This window comes from Lissotriton vulgaris, chromosome 9 (genome assembly GCF_964263255.1).
Source record: "Lissotriton vulgaris chromosome 9, aLisVul1.2, whole genome shotgun sequence".
NCBI lineage: Eukaryota > Metazoa > Chordata > Amphibia > Caudata > Salamandridae > Lissotriton > Lissotriton vulgaris.
In genome coordinates, this window is record NC_141697.1 from 438,929,558 (window position 1) to 438,955,124 (window position 25,567).

Sequence of the window (25,567 nt, forward strand, 5' to 3'; positions counted from 1 at the left end):
TCAATAATTACTGGATACAGGTAGAGTTGAAGTGATACATTTATTGAGATAGTAGATCTCTACACAGCACATCATCTGCTGTTTAAGTCCAATCCAGTACAATTCTCCTCCAGCATTGAAACATAACAATCTATATCTAATGACATCACAAACCCAGTGACAGCAATAGCTTGACATCAGTAATATTAACAATTAAGACTAATCAAATATATACAGAATAAACTACCATAAATATTGTGCCTAGAATATAACAAAGTCCTATATATCCCCCATAACCGAAAAGGTCCAGCAGATGTAACGGTATATTGCTTTCAAACAGCTGTCAGAATTAGAAGACGTTACAGGTGAAAACATTGACATAAATGGCTATTTTTTTTCAACTCATTTTCAGTTCAAAATACAAATATTATGCTAGACCGTTGCGCTTAACCATCAGCATAAGCTGGTTGAAGTGCGTGTGCAAAAGGTACAAAGGTTAATACTATTTAGATGCTCTTAAGAGTAAGTTCAACAATCTAGCTTTGTCTAACCGGGCCTATCAAGTCATAACATATTCAAAATATTTCAAAAAATATAAAATCTGTAGGAGGGCATAACAAATAACATTGTTTTGGTAGTTGCATCGAAACGATCAATTTGTCCTTCTAAAAACTGTTCATTTTCAGCTTAACAACTCATACAAAGTGATGCACCCCAACTAATAGATATGAGCTTTGGCTTAGATTCCTGGCAATACAATTAAAGAATGTTTTAAAATTTTTGCCCTCTTTGTTCTTATAAAGTTAGTGGTCAGTAGGAAGCGACTGAGGCCAAATACTATGAGGCTGGAATTGTCTGTTTTTAATATCCGCTGCATGTCATTTAGTTTCCTTTCCAGGACTCTGGAATCGGCTGCCCCCTAGCTATTACGTTTGTTAATTTGTTCATGGATGGAATCCACACTTCCGGGGCATGCTTGAATAAGTTCCCTGGTATTCTGTCTGGACCAGGTGCCTTTGATGGCTTCATGGCTGCTACAGCAAGCCCTGTGTCCTCCATGCTAAACTGTAATGGTGGTACTCGCCTTGATATTAAAAGTCCCCAAAGATCTCTTGTGCGGTCTTGGTCTAAATCCAAATCAATGGTAATATCAGAGATTTGCAAAATGCCTCTGCCTGGTATTAGAATCTAGGTAGTGATCAAAAGCCATCATATTTTGTTTGCTTCCATGTGTCGTCAATTTCCAAAACATAGCTTGGTCCCCAATGTTAGCATATTTTATAAGATCTTCTCAAATATTATCTTCCCAATTTCTTTGGGCTATCTTTTGGGTTTTCTTGTATTTTGATCTTTCTGAATTCTGACTGTTCAGAGTATTGTGAAAATATAGCCAACATTTTGCCTAAAGACAAGATTAAGAGAACTGAAAAGGATGCCTGCACTGTACGTGGTCCTAGCAGAGGTTTTCCATTGAAAGCTGAACTTGAAACTCTCTTTCCTAATGCAGATTGTAATGCAAATGACAAGAGTGTCAGTGACTCCCAGAAAATGAAGTGTTTTAGGTGTGGGAGTTTCTCACACCTTTCCAATTATCCTAATTATTAAGCCAGAGGGTGTGCGTGTAACAAATGTGGTGCTGAAGGACACTATGCTGGTGTTTGCAGGTCCTCTGGGAAACCTGTGTCACGGAGAGTGAGCCTGAAACTGTGCGCACAGTTATCTTAAATGTCAAAGGAAGTGAAAGTGGTGTTGATGCAGGAAAAATAACAATGCCAGAATGTGATATTATGGTGAATGGGCATGATTTTGTGGTGTTAGCTGACTCTGGTTCACCTTTCACCATGATAGGCAACAAACAATGGGACAAGAGAGTAGGATTGGACAGTGTGCCACTTTTGCCTCCTGATATCAATCCTGTCCGCTATGGAGGTGCAAGGATCAATGTCCTTGGTTATGTTGAGGCTAGGATACGATTCAAGGGGAGGCATGCTGTTGGCAAGGTCTATGTAGCAGAAAGAGGCGATAACCTGTTGGGATGGAGACACCAACGTGATTTGGGTATCATGCTTAACCGAAGTGCAAAAAAAACCCTAGAGATCAAGTTATACTAGTAGATTGTGAAAATCAGGGATGTGAGTATTTTGATAAATTCCCTGAAGTTTTTACTGATGCCTTTGGTTGTCTCAAAGCTTTTGAACACTGTATTGTTCTAAAAGAAAAGGGTGTGCCCTGTGTGCATAATGTGAGGAGAGTGCCCAACATGATGGTGGAACCATTGAAGGCTGAGCTCAAGAAGCTATTAGACTTAGGGGTTATTGAATGAATAGAGGCATTAGAGTGGCTCGGCCCCATTGTTCTGGCACCTAAGGATGGAGGTGCCAACGGGAGGATGTGTGTGGACTTGAGGGGGCTGAATGAATGGATCTGGGTTGATCGCCAACCGTTACCAAATATTTCTGAATCTATTAGCATGCTCAAGGGAGCACACATTTTTATCGTGCTAGACCTATCATCCGCTTATCACCAAATTATTTTGCATAAAGACTCCAGACATCTCACATCTTTTGTAACGCTTCTGGGGGCTTACCGCTTCCTGAGGATGCCCTTCGGCTTGGTTCGGCTGCGGCGTGCTTTCAGAGGGTCATGAAAATGGTTGAAAGCGGAATATCTAATGTTCTATTCTTCCAAGACGACATTTTGGTTTATGGGAAGAACGAAATGGAACATAGTGGAAACATTTGGAAAAATTCAAAGAGAGGGGGCTTACTATGAAAAGACAAATGTCGTATTGGATTAAGGTCTGTTACATACTTGGGACATATTATCTCAGGAGAAGGTATTTAACCTAAAATTGAACTTGCAGAAAGTGTTGTGAGATCTCCCGCTCCCATGGATATAGATCAGGTGAGATCCTTCTTAGAACTCGCCGAATTTTATTCTAAGTTTGTGCCAAGATTTGTGAGTGTGGCTAAACCTTTCAGGGCTTTGCTTAAGAAAGGCGTACATTTTAAAAGGTCTATGGAGTCTCAAAAGGCTTTAAAAAAAACCAAAAAAACTTTATTCGTCAATTAGCACAATAGACACATGGCTCTGTGCCCCAGAGGCCACTGCAGTATCTCGTTACACAATTACAAGGTAGCAATTGACTTTTTGGGGAAAAACAATACAACCAGCATATGTGACAATAAGCACCATTCAGTATAACCGCCCCCCTTGCCCCAACTTACTCCCCCCTTCCCCACCCCCCCAAGTTGCGCCACCACCACCGAGACCCACCCACTCACACACACATGCACCCCAGCCTGCCCCCCCCCAACCAGGCCCAAACCCTCCATCCCCACGCTCAATCCACCGAAATATCATCCGTTTGAACCGGAGGCTCCAACCACATGCCCCTGTAGTCAGCCCATCGTTTCCAAATATTGTAGTGCTTACACGGGCACCCCCAAGCCTCAAAGATGGGCCGCTCTAATCCCATGCAAAAGTCAAGGCCGTTTTTCCACGCGGCCACTGAAGGTGCCCACTCATCCTTCCACATCCTAGCAATATCACGTTTCGCCAACGTGAGACCCAGCTGTAATAGGTGCCTTTTATGAAGGTTACCCCCGATCCCCTCCATTACATGTAGCAGGGCAAACTGAGGCGTACGTGGAAGCGACCATCCCAGAACCTCGGAGAGGCAGGAAAATATCCCTCTCCAAAAGCGGTCTAGCGACAGGCATTGCCAGCCTGTCGCTGGCAGGAATGTATCCTCCGTCCCACCACATCTGAGACACTCCGGAGAGGCAACCAGTCCCGCCCGCCACAGTCGCACCCGAGAAAAATAGATCCGGTGAAGGTATTTAAATTGAATAGCGCGGAGACTCAATGCAATGGCTGCCCCCCCCCCCCCGCGTGCCGCTAGGGCCTCCCTCCAGTCTTCCTCCTCCAATGCCCCCACATCCTCCAACCACACCGCCCGTAATTTCTCCAGTTGGGACGCGCTATGAATGACCAGGGTTTGGTATATGCGCGATATCTTCTTGGTCTCCAGGTCGTCCATAAAGACTTTCGCCTCCAGTGGGCTAAACTGAGGGATAGAGTCGAGGCCCTCCAGGCTGGGAGCAAGCGAGTGCCTGAACTAGAGGTACCGGAAGAATTGCGATTGGGGCATTTTATATTCCACCTGCAGGTCGCGGAACGATTTGAGGGAGCCATCGCGCACAACATTACCCAGGGTGGAGATGCCTATGGCGTCCCAATCCCGAAAGCCCTGTAGGGCCGTCAGGCGCCCATTATGCCACAAGGGGGTTTCTTCTCTCAGTGTGTTCCACCACCCCATGCGCTTTAGAGATTGTCGCCAAATTTGAAATACTACTGGTTTTACAAGAGGCAGCGCTCTATGTTCCGCAGCGGAATAGAGTGTCGTATGGAGTGGACTGCCCCATCATGTACGGCTCCACAGCATAGTCCCTCCTGTCCCCATACCACCACTCATTGAGGACCAGCAGGTGCGAGACCTGAAAGTAGGAAAGAAGATCCAAGGTCGCTAGGCCCCCACAGTAGGTTGAGAGAAAGCACATACGCAATGCAACAAGCACCGCTCCTCCCACCCAGAGAAACTGCCCCAGTGCCGAATTCACCAGCCGGAACCACCGGGGTGTGATCGGGTACTGGTGCTTCTGCAACTGGAATAGCAGGCGGGGGAGTGCCACCATCTTAAAGATTGCTGATCTGCCATAGATCGTTAGTGGCATATGAGACTAGACCTTGATATCAGCCTGCATGCGCTCCCAGACCGGTACCACATTCCGCTCCCAGGGCACAGCCGGCACGTCGGAGAGGAAAACGCCCAGATATTTGAGGACCCCACGCCACCTGCAGCGCCAATGCCCATGGACCCACCCCATCCCGAGCCCCCAGTACCCATAGGGTAGACTTGCGAGGGTTCATGTACAGCCCGGATGCCTCCCCCAAAATTTGCATAATCTCCAGGATCCGCTGCCCAACCTATCCAATGCCATTAAGAAAAAGAGGACATCATCCGCATATAATGCTTTCCTATCAGCCCACTCGGACCCTTACAACTGTGCATCAATACGCAAGCGGCTCCATGGCTAAGGCAAATAAATAAGGCAATAGGGGGCATCCCTGCCTGGTGCCACAGTGGATTTGGAAACCAGATGATACCGCACCCGACACCCGGACCGACGCTGTCAATTTAGTATACAGTAGTCGCACATACAACAGGAACCGGGGGCCAAGATTAAGCCTGCGAAGGAGGGCGAATATATAGACCCAGCTCAGGAAGTAAAACGCCCTGTCCATGTCTGCCAACAGGAACGCAGCCGACACCCCTGTCCGGATGGCTGCCAAAGCTACGTGGGCCCGTTGTATGTTGTGCCGCGTTGCCCTCCCGGGCATGAACCTGGCCTGGTCCGGGTGAACCAACACCGAGATATGTGGCAGGAGGCGGTTGGCCAGAGCCGTAGCTAAGACTTTTGCCTCGACATTAAGGAGAGATACAGGGCGTTAGGAAGTAGGCTGCTCCGGAGGCCGGCCCAGCTTATGAAACACCACCACCTCAGCATGCCGCCAATCCGGGGGAAGCCGACCAGCCTCTCGGGCCTCCTCCACTGCCGCCCGATAGTAAGAAGCCAGCTAGAGATTGTATCGACGATGGAATTCAGCGGGGAACCCATTAGGTCCCGGAGTCTTTCCGGTATTGAGCTCTCCTAGGGATTTGCCCAATTCTTCCACGATGGAGGGAGCTCAAGCTGTTGGCGGACCTCATTGGACACAGTTTTAGGCGGGAGATCCGCAATAAAGTTGTCCACCGTGGCCTCGGGTAAACACTCCTGCTGAGTATAAAGATCCGCATAATAGGTGGCGAATTTTTCCGCTATGGCCCTGGGGTCTGTTAGCGGCGCCCCACTCATTGAGCACCCCTGGAAGGACCTATGGATGAAAGACACCCGGGCAGAGACTGTGTAGCATCTTGCTCGACTTGTCGCCCTATTGGCAGATTCTGCTGCGGGACGCCAGCAAAATTTGACAGGCCTCGTCCAGTCGGAGGTAGGCGTACGACTGCTGTGCCTGCACCGCCAGCCCATCGTTGCACCCTGACCCTCCACCTCTGCCTCCGCCCTGACCAATTCGTCCCGTTGTTTTCCACGGGCCGCCGTACACCACACTATATCCACCCCCCGTAGAGTGGGCTTCACTGCCTCCCAAAGTGTGACCGCACTAGTAATGGAGACTTCATTGGCGACAAAATAATCCGCGATCGCCCCCACATGTGCTTCTCATAGTCGGCATTCTGTAAGTGACAGACCGCTAGATGCCAGCGAAAAGGCTGCCCCCCCTGCCCAGCCGCAGCTCCACAAACACCGTAGGGTGGTCCGATAGCCCCCGGGGGAGGATCCCATCTGTCACCACACTTGTCGCCGCCGCCCGGGGGACAAAGACGTAATCTAAGCAGGAAAACTATTTGTGTACCGCTGAGAGGTAGGTGAATTCCCTCTTGTCGCCATCCACGTGACGCCACGTGTCCACCCAATCCAGGCCAGTAACCAGGGAACATAGCTTCGTGGGCTGCGCACCTCCTGGACCCCCCCGTACTTCTATCTCAACCCATGTCAATATCATTCCAATCGCCACCCACCACTGAGATCTGGCATATCAGCCCACACAGAGCAACCGTTCGATGAAGGACCACTGCAATGGGGGAGGGGCATACACACATCCCAGCACAATGGAGTCCTCCCCAATCATGCCCCCAAGAAATACATATCGCCCCTGCGGATCCAGCCATTGCTGCGCATGCACATATGGGATCCTGCGGTGGATTAAGACCGCCACCCCCCCCCCTAGAACCTTGCACAAACCCAGCATGAAAGACCTGTTGGAAGCCATAATGCTGCAGGCAAAGGACCTTGAAACCCAGCAAGTGAGTCTCCTGTAAGAGGAGGACATCGGCTCCAGCTCTCTTGGCCTGACGCAGGACAGCCCCGCATTTGATTTTATCCAGCATTCCACACACATTCCAGCTTACCACCCGAATAGTGCCCCCGGGCACCCTAACATCAACAGCTGGACTAGCCATTAGGCATCAGGCATGGAGTATAACGGACAGGTGGACCCAGCAGTGTGTGTGTACTTAATGAGGTGCTAAGTGTGAAAGCGTAACCCAACCCCCCAACCAAATGCCGTCCCCCCAACAAACCCCCGACCCAATACCTAAAAAACACTGAAGTACCTGTCGCGGCGGGGCAAACCCCATGCCCCCAACGGGGGGCACAGGATGCTCCCGCTAATGGATCCCCAACTTACAGCCCATAACCCCCAGGCTCACATCCCTCACCCACTAAACCAGTGGGGCATTAAGCCCTCCTAAGAGCTCCCACAACGTAGTATAACTGAATCAATCCCACAGTCCAATTGGATAAGCATCTCGGCGCCATGCAATTCACAAGGGATAAGGATCCACGGTCTGGCGTTGGGAAGCCGGATCTCCCCGGGAGGAGGCTCCACAGGAGCGCCTCTGGGACCGTGATTGTAGGAAGGTAGATCCTGACTATGGTTGCCCCCAACTTTTTGCCCTGTGTTTTAGCTGGTTTATGACATAGTTGGCCTGGGACCCTGCCAATCAGGACCCCAGGCCTACTGCTCTCTCTGTAAAATGGATTCCATGTACCTTAGGTGCATTTACCAATTGGTACTGGGCCACCTTATCAGACCCTGTAACTCAGGGCATAGGTGTACCCAGGGCCTACCAGGGGCTGCAGCATGTATTATGCCACCCCTGGCTGGCCATCTAAATCTGACACAACTGGCTGCACGACAGCTGGGGCAAGGTGGTGTAATCACCCTTTGCTGTAGATATAGTATACCTATATCTAACCCTAAAATGGACACCTGTATTCCTATCAGTCACTCCTATGGCAGGCCTTAACAATCCTGAAGGCAGAGTGCTTGGAATCAGGTGAGATGGTGCTCTGGCATGAGCTGAGCCCGTTTGCAGCTTGTGGAACCAAGTCCTAATAGCTGTTCCATGATAACGCGTACCATATACTCTTAAGTGCATTATAATCCTCGCGGTTATATGCCAACTCTGGTATCGCTTTATCAAAACATGTCCAGTAAGGTGTCATACGAATTGGAATACTAACCCCTCGCCAATTCTGGCGACGGGGTTAGCATTCCACCCTTCTAGAGGGACACGACATGTATGTAACTGTGAACCCCGGTTAAAGTTAACTCGAGCCTCAGCATCACAAAATGGATGCTGCCACCACAGACACAAGTCTGACCCCCTACAGCTGGGAGTCCTTCCAGCGAGGGGAGCTTGGACAAAGGGTTTCCTATCAGGGGCGGTGCTAGCACTGAGGTTCCGTGACAATTGTAAGTGGTATTTTCGACTCGCACGAATATGGTCGAGTCTGGTATCTATGAACCGCAAATGACGAGTTTAGTAAGTGTGCGGAGTTTCGCTGTGCTAACTTAAAACCGTTCGTTTGTTATGTGGGTTTTTCATCTGTACCCACGGGTTCCATCTTAGATACGGCATCCATTTTGTCTCTTGCCCTCAAGTAGCCAGCGAACGGACGCTGTCCGCTTCGCGACCCTGGGACTCCCAAGATATTTGCGGAAGACACATGTTCTTTGTAAGTGTCTTTATGACGAGGGGGTTGCTGCTGTAAGGCAGATGGCGCCGCTCGAGGCTCATCTTGCCGCACGGACTTATTGTCTCAGCCGTGCATCTCATTAGGCACGTCCCTTTGATGCCTGTATCTCGTGTTTCCCGATACCTCCCCTTTTACACCCTTTCCGATCTCCCCACTGTCTCCGTCTTCCTCTGCACCTGTCTTCGTTCCTATTTTGATCTATTTTACTGCTGATTGGAATTTGCTAATGGTGGGAAGATGGTTTTTACAGTTGGGAACCACCAAATGTTTCCGCACTTATGTTCCGGACCTTGTGTGTTTCAAAGTGACCAAAGCGACCCCTCTGGGGGCTAATTGTGGGAACCGGGTTGTAAACTTTTGTGTTCAATGTTATCCTATGGGTAAAAACTGTATAAAAGGAGCGATCCACAGAACCAATTTGAAGCAGTCTCCCCGAACTACACTCGATGTACTTCCGTGATCTCTGTGTTCCCTGCAGCAAATAAACCTTGAATCTTTGACGCCCAAGGAAGTGTCCCGTGTCTCTGTGACTTGTACGCCGGAGCAGGTTACCCACGAAGGTTTCAGGTGTTGTGCCCTGGCACCGCTGGGTCCAAAAGAACCCAGTCCTTCAGTTGGCGCCCAATGTGGGGCTGCATCAGTGGTACCGGTCCAAGCCCGACGATCGTGAGGAACTTCGTGTGAAATCTCCGAGGGAAGGTGCACCCCGCTTCATCGATCCTGTTGTCGAAATAAGTGGCCCGAAGACTTTTCCCGCGAAGATTCCTGCCTCCTGACGGCTGCGACGGACTGCTGCCCTGACTGTAGACCTGTTTTGGCGCCTGGCGTAGACCTTGGTATAGCGAGACGATTGACGGGCCTTCCTGGTGACGCCATCGATCTTTGAGTTAAGTATTTGTGGGTCGCTCCCAGAGTTCTTGGTTGTTGAACACTTTAGCGAGTGTTTTTGTTGTTAACGCTGTGTGAGTGTTTTTGTCGGTGACACTTTGCTAGCGTACTTTGTTGTATTATTTGACGACTGCAGCCGCCAAAAACCGAGGGTTTTGTTCTTTGCTGGGACTTGGTAAATCCCGTAACCCTTGAAGTTTGTGAAACTCGGCTAGCGTGCAAGATGCCTGGTCGCAGTACTTTGTTTAGCTGTTTTCCGACCTTGTGGTGCGGATTCCCTGCTGGAGGACTCGTGTCCGATACCTCCGGTTGGAACTCCTACTTATGACTTATATAGCAAACATGGGCTAGGCCCGATTGCTTTTAACGATTATTGGATAAAATATACAAAGAAAGACGGCGACCTTCGTTGGCCACCTCACGGTAGCTTCGAGGCGTCGATCTTAGATAATCTGGAAATGAAGTTGTTCGAACGTAAATCAAGGCCGGCCATGTTTGATGCCTTTCGGTTGTGGCGCAAAGAAGCCCGACAGAAAGAAATCAGACAGAATAAACGTAGTCAGCGAGATACTGTTGCTACCATAGTGAAGAAAGCTGAGCAGTTCCAGCGTGATAAGGAGGATAAGGATAAGGAAGTGTTTGAGAGGCTACAGCGTATGACCATAGATAAATGTTATCCTGCTTTGCCTACGGAGTCGGATAAGAAGGAAGAGGCAGTTGAGGATCCTTTAATGTCCTATCTTATGAAGTCGCCACCTCCGTACGTACAGGGTACCGCAGCTCCTGTGGTCCCTGCCGTACCTGTTCTTCCACCTATTGTTCCTCCGCCTGTTCCTCAACCTGCACCCGCTCTTCCGTCTGTTCCTGCTCCTTTGTCTGCTTCTATTCCTACTGCTCCTCCGCTTCCACATACTCCTGCTCCCGCTACTGCTCCTGTGTTGTTAACCCCTGTCGCTGCTACTGTTTCTACTCCTTCTCTTGTTAGCCCGGTGTCTTATTCTTCTCCCTCTACTCGTAGTCGCAATTCTCCCCTTGCGACAAGCTTCTTTCAGTCACTCGGACCTGTTCGTGGGTCTGCTAGTTCCGATGGTCCTCAGAGACGTAGTCAGCTTCCTGGAAACAGAGAACGTGTTGCGCTATATAATATGGCGATGGGTTGGATGGTAAATCCGCAGAGAAATCCACCCCGAGTTGTTCTCGAAACGTTTTGTCAATTCAACATACCAACTCAGAGATATGTGTTTGACGAAATGTGCAAGTTCCTACATGATCAGATAGCGGCCAATGCGCCTGACGAGGTGCTGACCGCCCTGTCTGAACTTCGGCTCCAGTTCGCAACTGGACTGATAGTAGATACTAATGTTCGACGTGCTATTGAGCGGTTGCTATCTCTTCGTCCCGCTCCCATTCCTCATGCACTATTTCTGGAGGATATTGAAAAACAACCAGACGAATCTGGCCAATATCCTATGCGTGAAGTTCCACCGGTTTGGATACCAGCTGATGGTAATGCTAATCCTCCGGTATTGGCGCATTTCCAGCAAGTGTGGATACATCTCCCGTGGAAACGTTCGGAAGTGCTACAGGTGAAACAATCTTTGCCCGACCCTCGCAAAAATCCTACTGGGTACTACAAGGAATTATCGCAGCTCGTAGATGCTACGATAATGAATCTTGCCGATATTGACATGTTGTTTGGCAAAGTCGTACCGCAACCGGTATGGGCTAAGATTCGTCACCAAGATCACGCAAATGAATTAGGCGGTGATTGGGCTGCCATTACAGCGGCAGATGCTGGACAAGCGGCTGCTACTAAACCCGACCAATTGATTACTGCTCTTCCTCAGCGAATAATAACATTAATGAAGACTCTTATGCCAGCTATGAGGGTGAATTGGGACAAATTGTCAGCCTGCAAACAAAAGAAAGATGAGAGTGTTTCTGACTTCTTTACGAGGTTTGAAGAAGCATTCATCGACCATAGTGGACAGGATATGGGTACTGAGGGTGGACAAAGGTTGTTTGTGGATAAATTTGTGTCAAATTTATTGCCCGATTTGAGCAATAAATTAAAGAATTCAGAGAGTGCATGGGCCGTTTCTACCTCAGCTCAAATATTGGCTACGGCACAATATTACGAGAATAGAGAGAAAGAGGAGAGTGACCGTGCTGACAAAAAGACGAAGGAACTGAAAACTAAAGTGTTGTTGCAACAAGCGTATCCGCCGCGTTCTAATCAGAATGCGCCCCAACAGAATAGATCGCAGTCGCAATCGAATCGATCGCAGCCACGTAATGATTCCTCCTTCCAAAGATCTTCGTTAGGGTATAATCAATGTGCTTATTGTAGACAGGAGGGACACATTAAATTCAATTGCCCTGCTTTAAATGAACGTAATAGTGGTAATTCATCTAAAGGAGGCCGTGGTGGTTCACAGCACGCATCACGTGGTAGAGGTCGTGGTGCTCAGAACGATCGCTTTGACAATTCATCAAATTCTAATAACTGTTTCGATCAACGTGGATCATCGCAAGGACGATCTGCGCAGTACAATGTAGACGATTATTACGTCGATCAGGGAACTGACGATAGTAATTACTAGGACAGCCAAAGACAAGGAGAGGGAGTGGTATCAGTTCCGGTTGATCAGAGAGGGCCTTACGTCGCAGTTGCTACATCGGGCGTCGTTGAGCCTTTTCTGTTGGACACTGGTGCAGCGAAAAGTTCTATCATGCATTCGAAACTCCCTGGCGCACCTTTGTCTGGCTTAACAAATGTTTCCGTTGGATTCTCTGGCGCCCCCGTTAGCAATCCAGTTTCACGCCCTTTGCCCCTTCAAATTGGGCCACGTGAGCTCCAAGCTCCGTTGATTTTGACTACTGGTTGTGGTGAAAATCTTTTGGGTCTGGATTTGCTTAAACGTTTGTACGCAACTTTGTATTGTTCTCCTGCGGGTGTAAAGCTTACGTTAGGAGAGAGGGTAGTCTCTCCCATGTATTTGTCCCTCGATAAGCTTCCACCGGAATTGAGTTCTCTTCCTGCGTCTTTGTGGGCGACGGGTCCAAATGACGTGGGCCTACTTGATATCTCTCCCTATGTTGTTCAGTTGAAATCGAATGTGCGATTGCCACGTATTCCCCAATACCGTATCTCCCTTGATGGTGAGCGGGCTTTGTTAGCAATCATCTATGACTTGATCGAGAAAGATGTTATTGAAGAGACTCGGGGAAACGTGTGCAATAGCCCTGTACTGCCCATTCTTAAACGTACAGATCCTACAAAACCGCCTGTTTATCGCTTTGTTATCGATTTACGGGAGGTAAATAAAATTGTGGTTCCTCAATTTCCTGTTGTGCCTGACATCACGGCGCTACTGACTCTGATTCCAGCTACTGCTTCATGGTTTTCGGTGATTGATTTGAAAAACGCGTTTTTCAGCATCCCGATTGCCGAAGAGAGCAGGGACCTTTTTGGTTTCTCTCTCGGTGGACGTAGCTTCCGGTTCAAACGCGCTCCTCAGGGCTACTGTGAAAGTCCATCGATTTACAGTCAAGCCTTGAAGGGTCAACTGGATGCGTTTCGGTTGCCGGTTGGTGCGGCTTTAATCCAATACGTCGATGACTTATTGGTGGCTGCCGATACTCAGGACATTTGCAAAATTGCTACAGTGTCGTTGCTGCAACATCTCTGTGAGTTAAATCACAAGGTGTCACCTTCTAAACTCCAATATTGTTGTCAAGAAGTAACCTATCTAGGTCACTTATTGTCAAAGGAGGGAAGGAGATTGACCCCAGAGAGAATTGCAGCGATTGCGCGAATGGCTGTGCCAAACACCCAAAGAGATGTGCTCGCCTTTCTAGGTATCACGTCGTACTGCAGGCAATGGATTCCTAATTTTTCATTGCTAGCGAAACCATTGGTGGCTCTCACGTGCAAGGATGTTTCAACTCCTTTACCATGGACGGAAGAATGTCAGAGAAGTTTTTCTGAACTGCGTGATTCATTGTGTTCGGCTCCTGTGTTAGGTACCCCGGACTACGGCAAGCCGTTCACGTTATATGTTCACGAGAGGGAAGGTTGTGCTTTGAGTGTTCTAACGCAACCTTTTGGTGGTAAGCAACGTCCATGTGCATATTTTTCCTCGACCTTAGACCCAGTAGCTAGAGCATTGCCGAGTTGTTTGAGAGCAACTGCGGCAGCTGCGGTCTCCATCCGACAATCAGCAGGATTGGTCATGGATAATATGCTTACGGTGATGGTTCCGCATGCAGTCGATACTCTTTTGAATCGAACGAAAACTCAGCACTTGACGAGTGCGAGGTTGTCTGGGTACGAATTGACGCTCTTGGCAAGCCACATTCAGATAAAACGTTGTAATGTCCTGAATCCGGCAACTTTGTTACCAATTAGCACAGAGTCAGATGAAGTAGCAGAACATGACTGCTACTTGAGGACGGAAGAGGAAACGAAAGGTCGAGTGGACCTTAAAAACACTCCACTGGAAGATCCGGATGGCACTCTGTATGTGGATGGGTCATGTTTTAAGTTGCCGAATGGCGATGTGACTACTGCTTATGCTGTTGTAACATTGAATACTGTTGTTGAAACTGCAAGATTGAATCAGAATTCTGCCCAGGCTGCAGAACTGATTGCTCTCACTAGAGCATGTGTGTTAGCAAAAGGGAAACGTGTGAATGTGTACACCGATAGCCAGTACGCTTTCGGTGTAGCGCATAGTTTTGGACGATTGTGGCGAGAGCGTGGTTTCTTGACATCGCACGGTACGAAGATTCAGCATGGCCAGTTGGTGAATGATCTTTTGGATGCTTTGACTTTGCCTACACAAGTTGCGATTGTTAAGTGTAGTGCGCATCGTAAAGTGACGGATGATGTTGGTCGCGGAAATGCGTTTGCAGATGAGATTGCTAAGGAGACTGCCCGGAACCTTAGCACTCGAATGTATGTGACGAGTCCGGTTAGGTGGCCTACAGAATCAAGTATGTGTGAAGATACTGTTGAGAGCGTGAAAGCAATTCAGAATGAGGCCACCGACACTGAAAAGATGAAGTGGAAAGAAAGTACGGGAAAGTTGGATGCGAATGGTTGTTGGATTGATTTGTCGGATCAGAAAAGATGGATGTTGCCTGATGCGTATGTGCTGGCCGTTGTGACAATGGCACATGGGTTAGCACATATTAGCGCGAAAGGTATTTGCAAGTTGCTGGCTGCTGTGTGGAAGAATGATGGCATTACGAAATGTGCTGAACGTCTGGTGAAGAATTGTATGGTGTGTATAATGTACAATCCTGGCAAAGGAACCCCAACTCCTCCTGGCAGTTTTGCTCCTCCTTTGTATCCCTTTGAGGTGATTCAATTGGACTTCATCCATATGGAGCGATGCAATAACCTGAAATACGTTTTAGTTGTGGTTTGCGCATTCTCCCGATGGATTGAGGCCTATCCCCTCAAAGACAATACTGCTTTGTCTACTGCAAAAATCCTACTGAAGGAATATTTTCCTCGGTATGGAATGCCTAGAGTCGTGTGGTCAGATAACGGAAGTGAGTTTGTTGGAAGTGTGATGAAGAGTGTGTGTAAGGGCCTTGGAATTAATCAAAAATTCCACAGCGCCAATCATCCCCAGTCAGCTGGATTAGTTGAGGGGTATAACGGCACCCTTAAACTAAAGTTAGCAAAGATTCAGGCTACGACTGGTCTTTCGTGGCCTGACGCTTTACCCTTAGCATTACTGTCAACTAGGGCGACTGTACACTCCCGAATAGGGCTTAGCCCCTATGAGATAGTGTTCGGCCGTCCTGCGAATGTGTGGGGGGTTCCTAGGCCAGGAATATTTTCTGATCTTGAGTATCCAATGTTGATTGACTATTTACATGACTTGACTGCTAAACTGAGGTTAATTCACCAACAGGTTTACGACGCATTGCCAACGCAGACGGAGGGTCCAGGCCACCAGCTCCAGCCCGGAGACTGGGTAGTAACACGCAACTTTTCACGAAAGAACAATCTGGACCCTAGATTTACCGGACCTTACCAGGTGCTGCTGGCCACGAGGACTGCCGTTCGTCTTGAGGGGCGGAAAAATTGGGTACATGCTACCCATTGTAAACGAGTCCCTATTCCTTTGCCGGCAGACCCGTGGGTAAGGAAAGGCATTGCGTCAACAGAAACAGAAACATTGCCGGCGTTTGTACCTTTCAGCGACGCACAGCTTGTTGGAGAACCCTCAGCGCAGCAGAAAGCCACTGTTGAACACTTATCAGCAAAAGACTCAAGACCAGAACAATCAACTGATCAGCAGGACGCTGTCTTTTCAACGGATCCTTTGTTCGACGAGCAGACACGTCCCGGGAAACACCGATATTCTTTGCGATCTCACACTAAGGACAAATAAAATATTTTTGCTTTGCTGAAATTGACAACTGCATTATCCCCGATTTCCCGTGATCAGTTTTGAACATTCGTATTATTGAAATTTTTGTACATATATCAAGCTTCTTCCTTGTATCTTTTTACTTCCACAGCTGAGAGACATTGTGCTTATATATATATACATATTGTGTATTGAAGGCCGTAGGGCCGCGCGCGTACTTCCTTCTGGACAGTAGGTCTTGACGCTAGGTTAAAGGCCGTCGGTTCCTAGGAACTCCTGGGGATTGACTATTGCTGCACAGAACGAAGTGCGTCAAGAAACGTTGCGGACGGTCGTAGGGAATGGCATTCTCGAAGCTGAATGATTTGGAAGGAGCTAAGGCGCACAGATTCAAGCTGCAGCAACTCAGTCGTACTAAATGCTTCATATTTCAATTGTTTGTATTATTTTTGACTGCTTCTGCATTATTGGCGGGTGGGGTGTATTACACGATGTCTTACTTTTTACCTTCTACACCTACTCCTACTCCTTACCCTAATCTTACCTCTACTGCTTCTCCCCATTCCTTTCACATGTTACCAGAACACGAGCAGGCTAGACGTGTAGAATTCCGCAACAATTCCTTTATTCAGCTCCTCCATCAGCATCAGTTAGTGGTTAACACTACTAATTGTTGGGTGTGTGGGTTGATGCCACATACTACGGATAAGGGAATTCCATATCTGGTGTTACCGTATAGTTCCCAAGGGTCAGCTCGAGCATTTCAAACAATGTTTCGAAGCGCACTGGGTTTCCACCCCATTCGAGAACCACGTTCCCCCTACTCTGGTCCTACCTCATATCAGAAGCCTTTATCGATAGCAATAGAGGATATGGAAAGTGAGATCTATGACTATTCGCTTATCCCTGAAGAAGAGGTACAAGCCTATAAGGTCCTAAGTAGAGGTGAATATAGTGTGTTCACTAGTGAAAAGCAGCTTAAAAGCTCGCCTCCAATATGGGTCGTACCCCACACTGGTAATTTTTGTCTTATGGGTCGTGGCCGAAGATCGCAAGCCCTACTTGGAGCAAGTGCTTGCACTGAAAATTACATTCTGCCTATGTTCTCGTCCCCTGTGTTTCTGGCTGCCAAGGGTACCTACTTTATCTGTTATGATCGTGCATACACATGGTTGCCCGCAGACTTCATGGGCACATGTTTTATTGCAAATCTGTTGCCTCCGACGTTCACTGTAGATGCCGATTATCATAAGACTAGAGTTGTACGAGGCGTAATTAGCGAAGAAGACACTGCCGGTCAAGAGGCAGGAGACTTTTTCAAGGGTTTCCTCCCGTTTTGGGGACCTATGGTTAATAGTAGGAACCTGAGACAGTTGACTCGAGTGGTAGAATCGACAGCTAATATTACTGCCAGTGCCCTTGGTAATATCACCACAGAACTTCAGGCAGAGAGACTTATGACGTTACAAAACCGTATGGTTTTAGATGTCATTTTAGCAGATCGCGGTGGGGTATGTAAGGTGATCCATTCGAGCTGCTGCATTTTCATCCCAGATAATGCTCCTACTGTCTATCAAGCCATCTCGAGGTTGCATAAGATCTCCGAATCCATACACGTGGATGTAGGGGATTGGACGCTACTTGGATGGTTTTGGGGCCTGATGTCGACTTGGGGTTGGAAGATTCTGATGATCATCGGAGTCGTTGTAGTGTTCCTGTTCACGTGTTGCCTTTGTGTGCAGTGTGGTCCTGCCTTATGTGGCCTCTGTGCTACAACGTGTATGAGACAACCATCTGTTACCAAGGGGACTCGGTTGGACAGAGCTATGCTACAACAACATCTTGATGGTCTGATGAATATCGAGTATGATTCCGACTAGTGCTTGCCTACATGAGGGCAAAAGGAGCGTCTGAGGTTCCGTGACAATTGTAAGTGGTATTTTCGACTCGCACGAATATGGTCGAGTCTGGTATCTATGAACCGCAAATGACGAGTTTAGTAAGTGTGCGGAGTTTCGCTGTGCTAACTTAAAACCGTTCGTTTGTTATGTGGGTTTTTCATCTGTACCCACGGGTTCCATCTTAGATACGGCATCCATTTTGTCTCTTGCCCTCAAGTAGCCAGCGAACGGACGCTGTCCGCTTCGCGACCCTGGGACTCCCAAGATATTTGCGGAAGACACATGTTCTTTGTAAGTGTCTTTATGACGAGGGGGTTGCTGCTGTAAGGCAGATGGCGCCGCTCGAGGCTCATCTTGCCGCACGGACTTATTGTCTCAGCCGTGCATCTCATTAGGCACGTCCCTTTGATGCCTGTATCTCGTGTTTCCCGATACCTCCCCTTTTACACCCTTTCCGATCTCCCCACTGTCTCCGTCTTCCTCTGCACCTGTCTTCGTTCCTATTTTGATCTATTTTACTGCTGATTGGAATTTGCTAATGGTGGGAAGATGGTTTTTACAGTTGGGAACCACCAAATGTTTCCGCACTTATGTTCCGGACCTTGTGTGTTTCAAAGTGACCAAAGCGACCCCTCTGGGGGCTAATTGTGGGAACCGGGTTGTAAACTTTTGTGTTCAATGTTATCCTATGGGTAAAAACTGTATAAAAGGAGCGATCCACAGAACCAATTTGAAGCAGTCTCCCCGAACTACACTCGATGTACTTCCGTGATCTCTGTGTTCCCTGCAGCAAATAAACCTTGAATCTTTGACGCCCAAGGAAGTGTCCCGTGTCTCTGTGACTTGTACGCCGGAGCAGGTTACCCACGAAGGTTTCAGGTGTTGTGCCCTGGCACCGCTGGGTCCAAAAGAACCCAGTCCTTCAGCACCATCCCAGACAGGGTTTTGTGTATCCTGGGTAGGCAGGGCTTTACAGGAAGGTGACTGCAAGTGGCACCCCGGTACTCACTATGCATAGGCCGGCTAGAACCAGTTCCAGGGGCACACCAGCCCCTGGCCTGGGGAAAGTCCGGCATGGGAGAGGGGTGTAACCACCCCCCTTCCTGGTCCCACCCCTAGGGCAGGACCTAGTCGCGTACCCACCCCTTTCTTTAGGATAAAGGCAGGAGCGGGGACCCTTCCAAATTAGATCATCTTTGAATCCTTAAACTACTTTCTACGAAAGGAACTCTCGACTTCTTCTCAAGATTTCTCCCTTGTGACTAAGGAGTAGTCACCCTGCACCCGCAGGCACCATCTAAGAACACTGCGGTTTGCTGCACGTCCTTCCTCCGGAATCCGACTGACCAGCACAACGAGACCCGGCTTCCCTGGCACCTCTGACCTCTACCTACCTCTACAGCTAAGCTGAGAACCGTAGGTGCGACAAGACCTCGAGGGACCGGCCAACATCAGAACAGCACGACTTCTATCCAGCACAACCACCGAGGGATACTTGGGTGAGTTCTTTGGGGTCCGAGAAGCCCCGACCCTGAGCAGCTCCAGCACCAAAGTCCAGCCCCCCAGCATCCACCAGATCTGCGTGGGGCCCTTCTGCTCTTTGCTGCTCACCGCGTTGTCTGGCTACTAGCCCGCTGGCTTGTGGCCTTCCCGATGACGAACGACAACAACAACACTGCTGGTCTGGTTGCTCCAGACTGGCTCTTGCTCCCCTTCAAAAGAGGAGCACCCCGGACCCTCCTGGTCCACTCCAGATGCCATTTTAAGTCCACCGCGTGGGCTTGCATTTGCCAAGACTTGTTGCCCCAATCCTGGGTCCAGCGACGTCGACAGCATCAACCATCGTGGGACAGCTCGCACCTCCATCCTGGTCGCTGACAACGCCTCCTGGTCCGAGAGACTGCAGAGCACAGCGTCGCCCACTCACCTGGTCGAGGTGACTTCGTCCGGTGCCATCCTGGTGCCCACACAATCACTGGCTAGTGATTAAGAACTTGGTCTCCTCTGCTTTCAGGTGTCATCCATCTTCGATCCAGGCTTGGATCACTTCGAACTTCTTCACTGGTCGCCTGCCAGCAACTTCTTCTTTCAGGCTCCATAGACTGCAACGAGTATTCCCGACGTCTTTCCAGACCTATGCATCAGCAGCCCCTGGGCTAGGTAACTTCGGCATTTCGGTGCCCCAGCATAGCCTCACTATCCAAGGGTCCAGATCCTTTTTCGTTTCAGCTCTATCTAGTCTGGTTCGCCCGAGAACACTAACTTTGCTTTTACTAGCCTCCATAGACTTTGTCCCGCATCCCGCGTGAGAGTGCACACTCTGCACCCGAGTCCCCTAGGCCTCCTGCTAGTAATCTGAAGGTTCAGTAGTCCAGTCCTAGCGATTCCAAACCCTATGAGATTAGTACTTACCTGCTAGTAATTTCGCATTCCACTTTTGTAGTATATGGTTTTTCGTGCCCCTCGGGCATTTGTGTAAATTGTGCAACTTAAAGTATTTTCGTAAGAGTTTTGATTTGTGCTTAGTACCCTGTCCTCATAAAGAGTACAGGGCTGTTGTGATCTAAATAAATACACTGTTTATTTTCATAACACTTGTGTGGTGTCCTTTCACTTGGTGTTCAAGGGGTATATGTGATGTTATAACAGCTGGCTTAACACGCCCTCTAGAGTTTAGCCCGAAGACTGCTCGTATCCACGCTACTAGGATAGCTGGTCTATAAGGTTGACTTACAACCAATCATCAATAAGGGTTGTTTGGACTGATACAAAGTGCTCACTAGAATAGTGAACATTATATATCAGGCCAACTTCTCACAGCGATCTCCTGTGCCCCCTCCGATGCTGTCCACGGGGATTCTTCAACGGCCCCTCACTAAGGGATGAGTCGGAATGCAGTCCAGGCCGCGTATGTGCCCGCATCCGCACAGTCTCATCAGTCCACTTGAAGACTTCCTCCGGGGAATCAAAGAAATGAGTGCGGGATTGAAAGGCGAGTCGGGAACAGCAGGGCATACGGGAGCTTAAGTTCCCTCAATCTGGCTTTCGCCGCCATGAACGATTGTCGTTGCTGCTGCACAAGCCTGGTGTAGTCCGGGAACACTAGGATGAGATCATATAGCTAGGGTTCTTTGAGACGAGCCTGCTTCAACACAGTGTCACGGTCCAGATAATTCAACAACCTTGTTATCACTGGTCGCGGGCGAGCCCCCTCCTGTGGTTTCTGAGTGAGCGCCCTGTGGGCCCTCTCCACGACAAGGCACCGGTACAGCGCATCGGGTGGAAGCTAGCTTTCCAGACACTGCGTGAGGAAGTGTTCCATATTACCATTCTTGCACCACTCTGGAAATCCGACGAAGCGCAAGTTGTTCCGCCTTGCCCGTCCCTCAGCATTCTCGACCCGGAGCGCCATCCCCTTCTGGATGCCCTCCATGCTAGCCACCTTCTGCTTGAGGACCGAGATATTATCCTCCATGCCTGAGATGCGGGTCTCGGCCTCCGTGATGCGGGACACTGCATTCCGTAGATCTTGACGCAGTAGCATAACGTCCGCTCCCACTGCACCAATTTTAGCATCCAGCATGTCCCGGGATTGAGTCATATGACCCTATCCTGAAGCGCTGAGACGCTGTGAGGGAGTACTTGCCCCGTTTGTTGCTGTTTGTTGCTGACCTGTGTGAACTCTGCGGGAGCCGCTTCGCTGTGGGAGGACCCACCAACGCCTGAACCCGCCTGGACTCTGACGCCGAGAGGAAGGAACATCTGTGGAGGCTGCAGGGGTAGCGCGGCAGGGACTCACTATCCCAGGAGTCCCTGCTTGACCACGAGACATCCGGTCAGCGCACCCCTGCGTGCCCCGCCCCCACCGGCAAACCGGCCAAATAGCGAGCAGTAGTGCTTCCCAGTGTGACCCTATCCTGAAGCGCTGAGACGCTGTGAGGGAGTACTTGCCCCGTTTGTTGCTGTTTGTTGCTGATCTGTGTGAACTCTGCGGGAGCCGCTTCGCTGTGGGAGGACCCACCAACGCCTGAACCCGCCTGGACTCTGACGCCGAGAGGAAGGAACATCTGTGGAGGCTGCAGGGGTAGCGCGGCAGGGACTCACTATCCCAGGAGTCCCTGCTTGACCACGAGACATCCGGTCAGCGCACCCCTGTTTGCCCCGCCCCCACCGGCAAACCGGCCAAATAGCGAGCAGTAGTGCTTCCCAGTGTGACCCTATCCTGAAGCGCTGAGACGCTGTGAGGGAGTACTTGCCCCGTTTGTTGCTGTTTGTTGCTGACCTGTGTGAACTCTGCGGGAGCCGCTTCGCTGTGGGAGGACCCACCAACGCCTGAACCCGCCTGGACTCTGACGCCGAGAGGAAGGAACATCTGTGGAGGCTGCAGGGGTAGCGCGGCAGGGACTCACTATCCCAGGAGTCCCTGCTTGACCACGAGACATCCGGTCAGCGCACCCCTGCGTGCCCCGCCCCCACCGGCAAACCGGCCAAATAGCGAGCAGTAGTGCTTCCCAGTGTGACCCTATCCTGAAGCGCTGAGACGCTGTGAGGGAGTACTTGCCCCGTTTGTTGCTGTTTGTTGCTGACCTGTGTGAACTCTGCGGGAGCCGCTTCGCTGTGGGAGGACCCACCAACGCCTGAACCCGCCTGGACTCTGACGCCGAGAGGAAGGAACATCTGTGGAGGCTGCAGGGGTAGCGCGGCAGGGACTCACTATCCCAGGAGTCCCTGCTTGACCACGAGACATCCGGTCAGCGCACCCCTGCGTGCCCCGCCCCCAACGCCCATCCTATAAGAACAGAGGAGAGTCCGTCTTGCGGGACGCAAGCGGGACGCCCGGGGCGAAGCCCGGGCAAAGGGCGGGCCGTCTGAGGCCGTCCGAGGTTGGCCACGGTTCGGTTGGGCCTGGTCCCGTGGTTTGCTGCCCCGAAATCGAGGTCTCTGTGTACTTTCACGTAAGTGTTTGTTTAACTCTGGTCGTGTGTCAACAGCATAATGCCTTCTAAAAAGTTACCTACACCCAGCAACTCTATAGAGAACTACCTGGTACAAGTTGTTGAAAAAATCAACTGCGACAGGAGAGCTTCGCTGGGCATAGACTCATCCACTCAATCCCCTTTTATAGACATTGAGGCAGAGGACCCCTTTGGTCTTTTGAGCACTTTTAGTACAAACAACGATACATCTAATCCATTTCCGGATACCATTATTATTCAGCCTAGTGGCACTGTCGCTGGACTTGAAGAGCGTAGCGCGCAGGAGGCAGCACTAGAGTCAACTACTAGTCTTGAGCGTCATATTTCCCCACTAGTACCTGCTCCGGGAAAACGGGAATGTCTAAGATCAGCTAAAAATAAAGCGGCTAACCTCCCGAGGAAGCATTCTGAGGAAGACGAGCTAGACTTGTCCAATGAGGCTTATTTCACACTCACAAACGCCCAATTTAATAAATTACTGGCCCTGATGGACTCTAAAATCAAAGGTGTGGTTAAGCCTCTGGTCAGTAAAATAGACAAGCTAACATCGGAGGTCAACCGACTGAAAGGTCTATTACAACAAACCATGGGTGAGATAGGAAAACTCCCTGAAATCGTCTCTGCTAAGATAGAGGAATCTTTAAATAAATCGGTATCCACAGCTATCAGCGGACTCATCCCTACCCCCGTTTCAAACCCACCATCAACAAATAACATTACTAATAGCACTCTTCCTGGTGCCCCCCTGTTTGCACCGACCTCTGCTGCTGTTGCTGATGACCCATCTACCGAAAAAGGGACTTTTGAGCTTGTGGTTGAAGCTTCCCCACTGGTACTTGTCCTTGCCAATGTTCCTCCTTTGGCTCAAGGAGAGCGGGAAACAACATCTTCTCTAATTAATAAATCTTTATCATGGCTAACCAACAACATGGTAATCACTCCATGGGGAAAACAGCAACTCTCCCAAGAGCTCGTCAAAGCTAGAAGGGTCCAGTGGATTGGGGACAGGGTGAAAAAGTTTCAGGGGGAGTGCGTCGTCCTACACTTCTCTGACCCTGGGGTTTTACCTAACATCCTACCTAACATCCTACCACCACAAAGGAGATCAACCTCTATAGTTCCATTGACTCTGGATTTCTTCTATCCCAGAAAGGGTAGTGGCCAAACTCAAGCATCCTGAGAACCAAATGGAACATTGTGACTAAAAGAGGGAGGAAGGATGTCGCGTCTGTGGATTGGGGCTTGGGGCTGGAAAATCGTTTTTCTGCATTCTCTAATTTAGATGACTGCGACTGACAACCACCTATTGGTAACTCCATCCCCTTGCCCTGCGCTGACAAAAGAACTCCTGACGCAATCAGTAATTTAACAACAGGCTGTACCCAGGGGTATCCGCTCAATGATCCTCCAGGTCCATCAAATGCAATTACCACTAACCAGGTCAATGGGGGCAGGGCGCCACATAAGCCCACTACACACCCTTGTTCTCCTATGACACTTATCTCGAAGGAAGAAACAGGCTGTAAAATTATTAGCTGGAACATTGCCGGAATTAGTACAAAAAGGAGCGACAACGAGTGGGTCGCCTTCGTCGCAGATCACGACGTCATCGCCCTACAAGAAACTTGGGACTTGTCTTCCAATCATTGGCTGGACGGTTTTGTAGGCTTTTCAGTCGCGGCCCGCCCCAGTGCTGCAGGTAGAGCGAGGGGAGGTCTCTCGACTTTTTTTTCTTTAGACCTCTCTGGCACGCTAAAAAAAATTTATTATGATTCCCCAAATTGTCTAATTGTGGAAAGGCAAATCTGCCCATTAAAAAGCATTCTGTTCATCAATTTCTACAACTCTGTCAATAAGGAATTTGGGGGCAATAACATCACCCAACTGGACGCATTTTTATCCGCTTTTACCCAAAACTCCCCCTCCAGCCATGAACTGGTGTTAATGGGAGATTTTAATATTCACCCCTGTAATCTGGGTTGCACCACCCTAGGAGTTACGGAGGCTTGGGAACAGGAGGGTCCACACTTCGAACATACCAGGCGCGGAGAGGATCTGGAGGATTTTCTGGCCAAATTTAACCTCCTTGAATTTACAGCAGGAGAGGGGGTACCTAGAGCATCAACGTTCAAGGGCTCCCCCATGGGTTCTGTTATTGACTATATTTTCGTGACCTCTGCCATTTTTAAATGTATTATTTCCTATTGTACTGTGTTTTCGCCTTTTAGTGATCATAATCCTGTTTTTCTGTCCATCCGCTGGGGGGGTGCTTTGGGACCCATGCCAGGGCATTCTAAACAGGGTTTCACCCTTCGCACAACAGACCAAGGCAGGCGTTTGAAATGGGGGAATGTGGTGGCAGATGAGTTTTACACTAATATTGGTCAAAAGATTGAAGAGCACATCAAAATCTGCCAAGATCCGACTGTGCCAGGTAATGACACCATGGCCGCCTTTCAATCAATATGTCATATAGTGGCTGAGAATCTTACGGTATCAAGGGGTAGGGGTGAACAAAAGCTGCATAAATGGTTTGATCCTGCTTGCACCAGGGCTCTTAGAGCCTTAAAAATGGCCCTTAAAGCACAACCTAGGGACAGGGCTTTGGTTTCAGTATTGAGAAAAGAGTATAGGGCCGCCACAAAGTCCAGAAGGGATAGCATCAAGCAGGAGGCATGGGACCAACTAATCGACATTAACATCTTGAGAGACAGCAGGCAATTCTGGGCTGTAGTAAATCACCCTTATTTTTCAGATTCTCCAAA

The 25,567-nt window shown here is 49.3% G+C and overlaps 1 protein-coding gene across 4 annotated transcripts in view; it reads left to right on the plus strand.

The window, feature by feature from the left end:
- Positions 1-25,567, plus strand: part of LOC147690253 (60 kDa lysophospholipase-like) — a 520,410-nt gene that overhangs the window by 24,055 nt on the left and 470,788 nt on the right. The gene's annotated exons all lie outside the window — the stretch shown is intronic.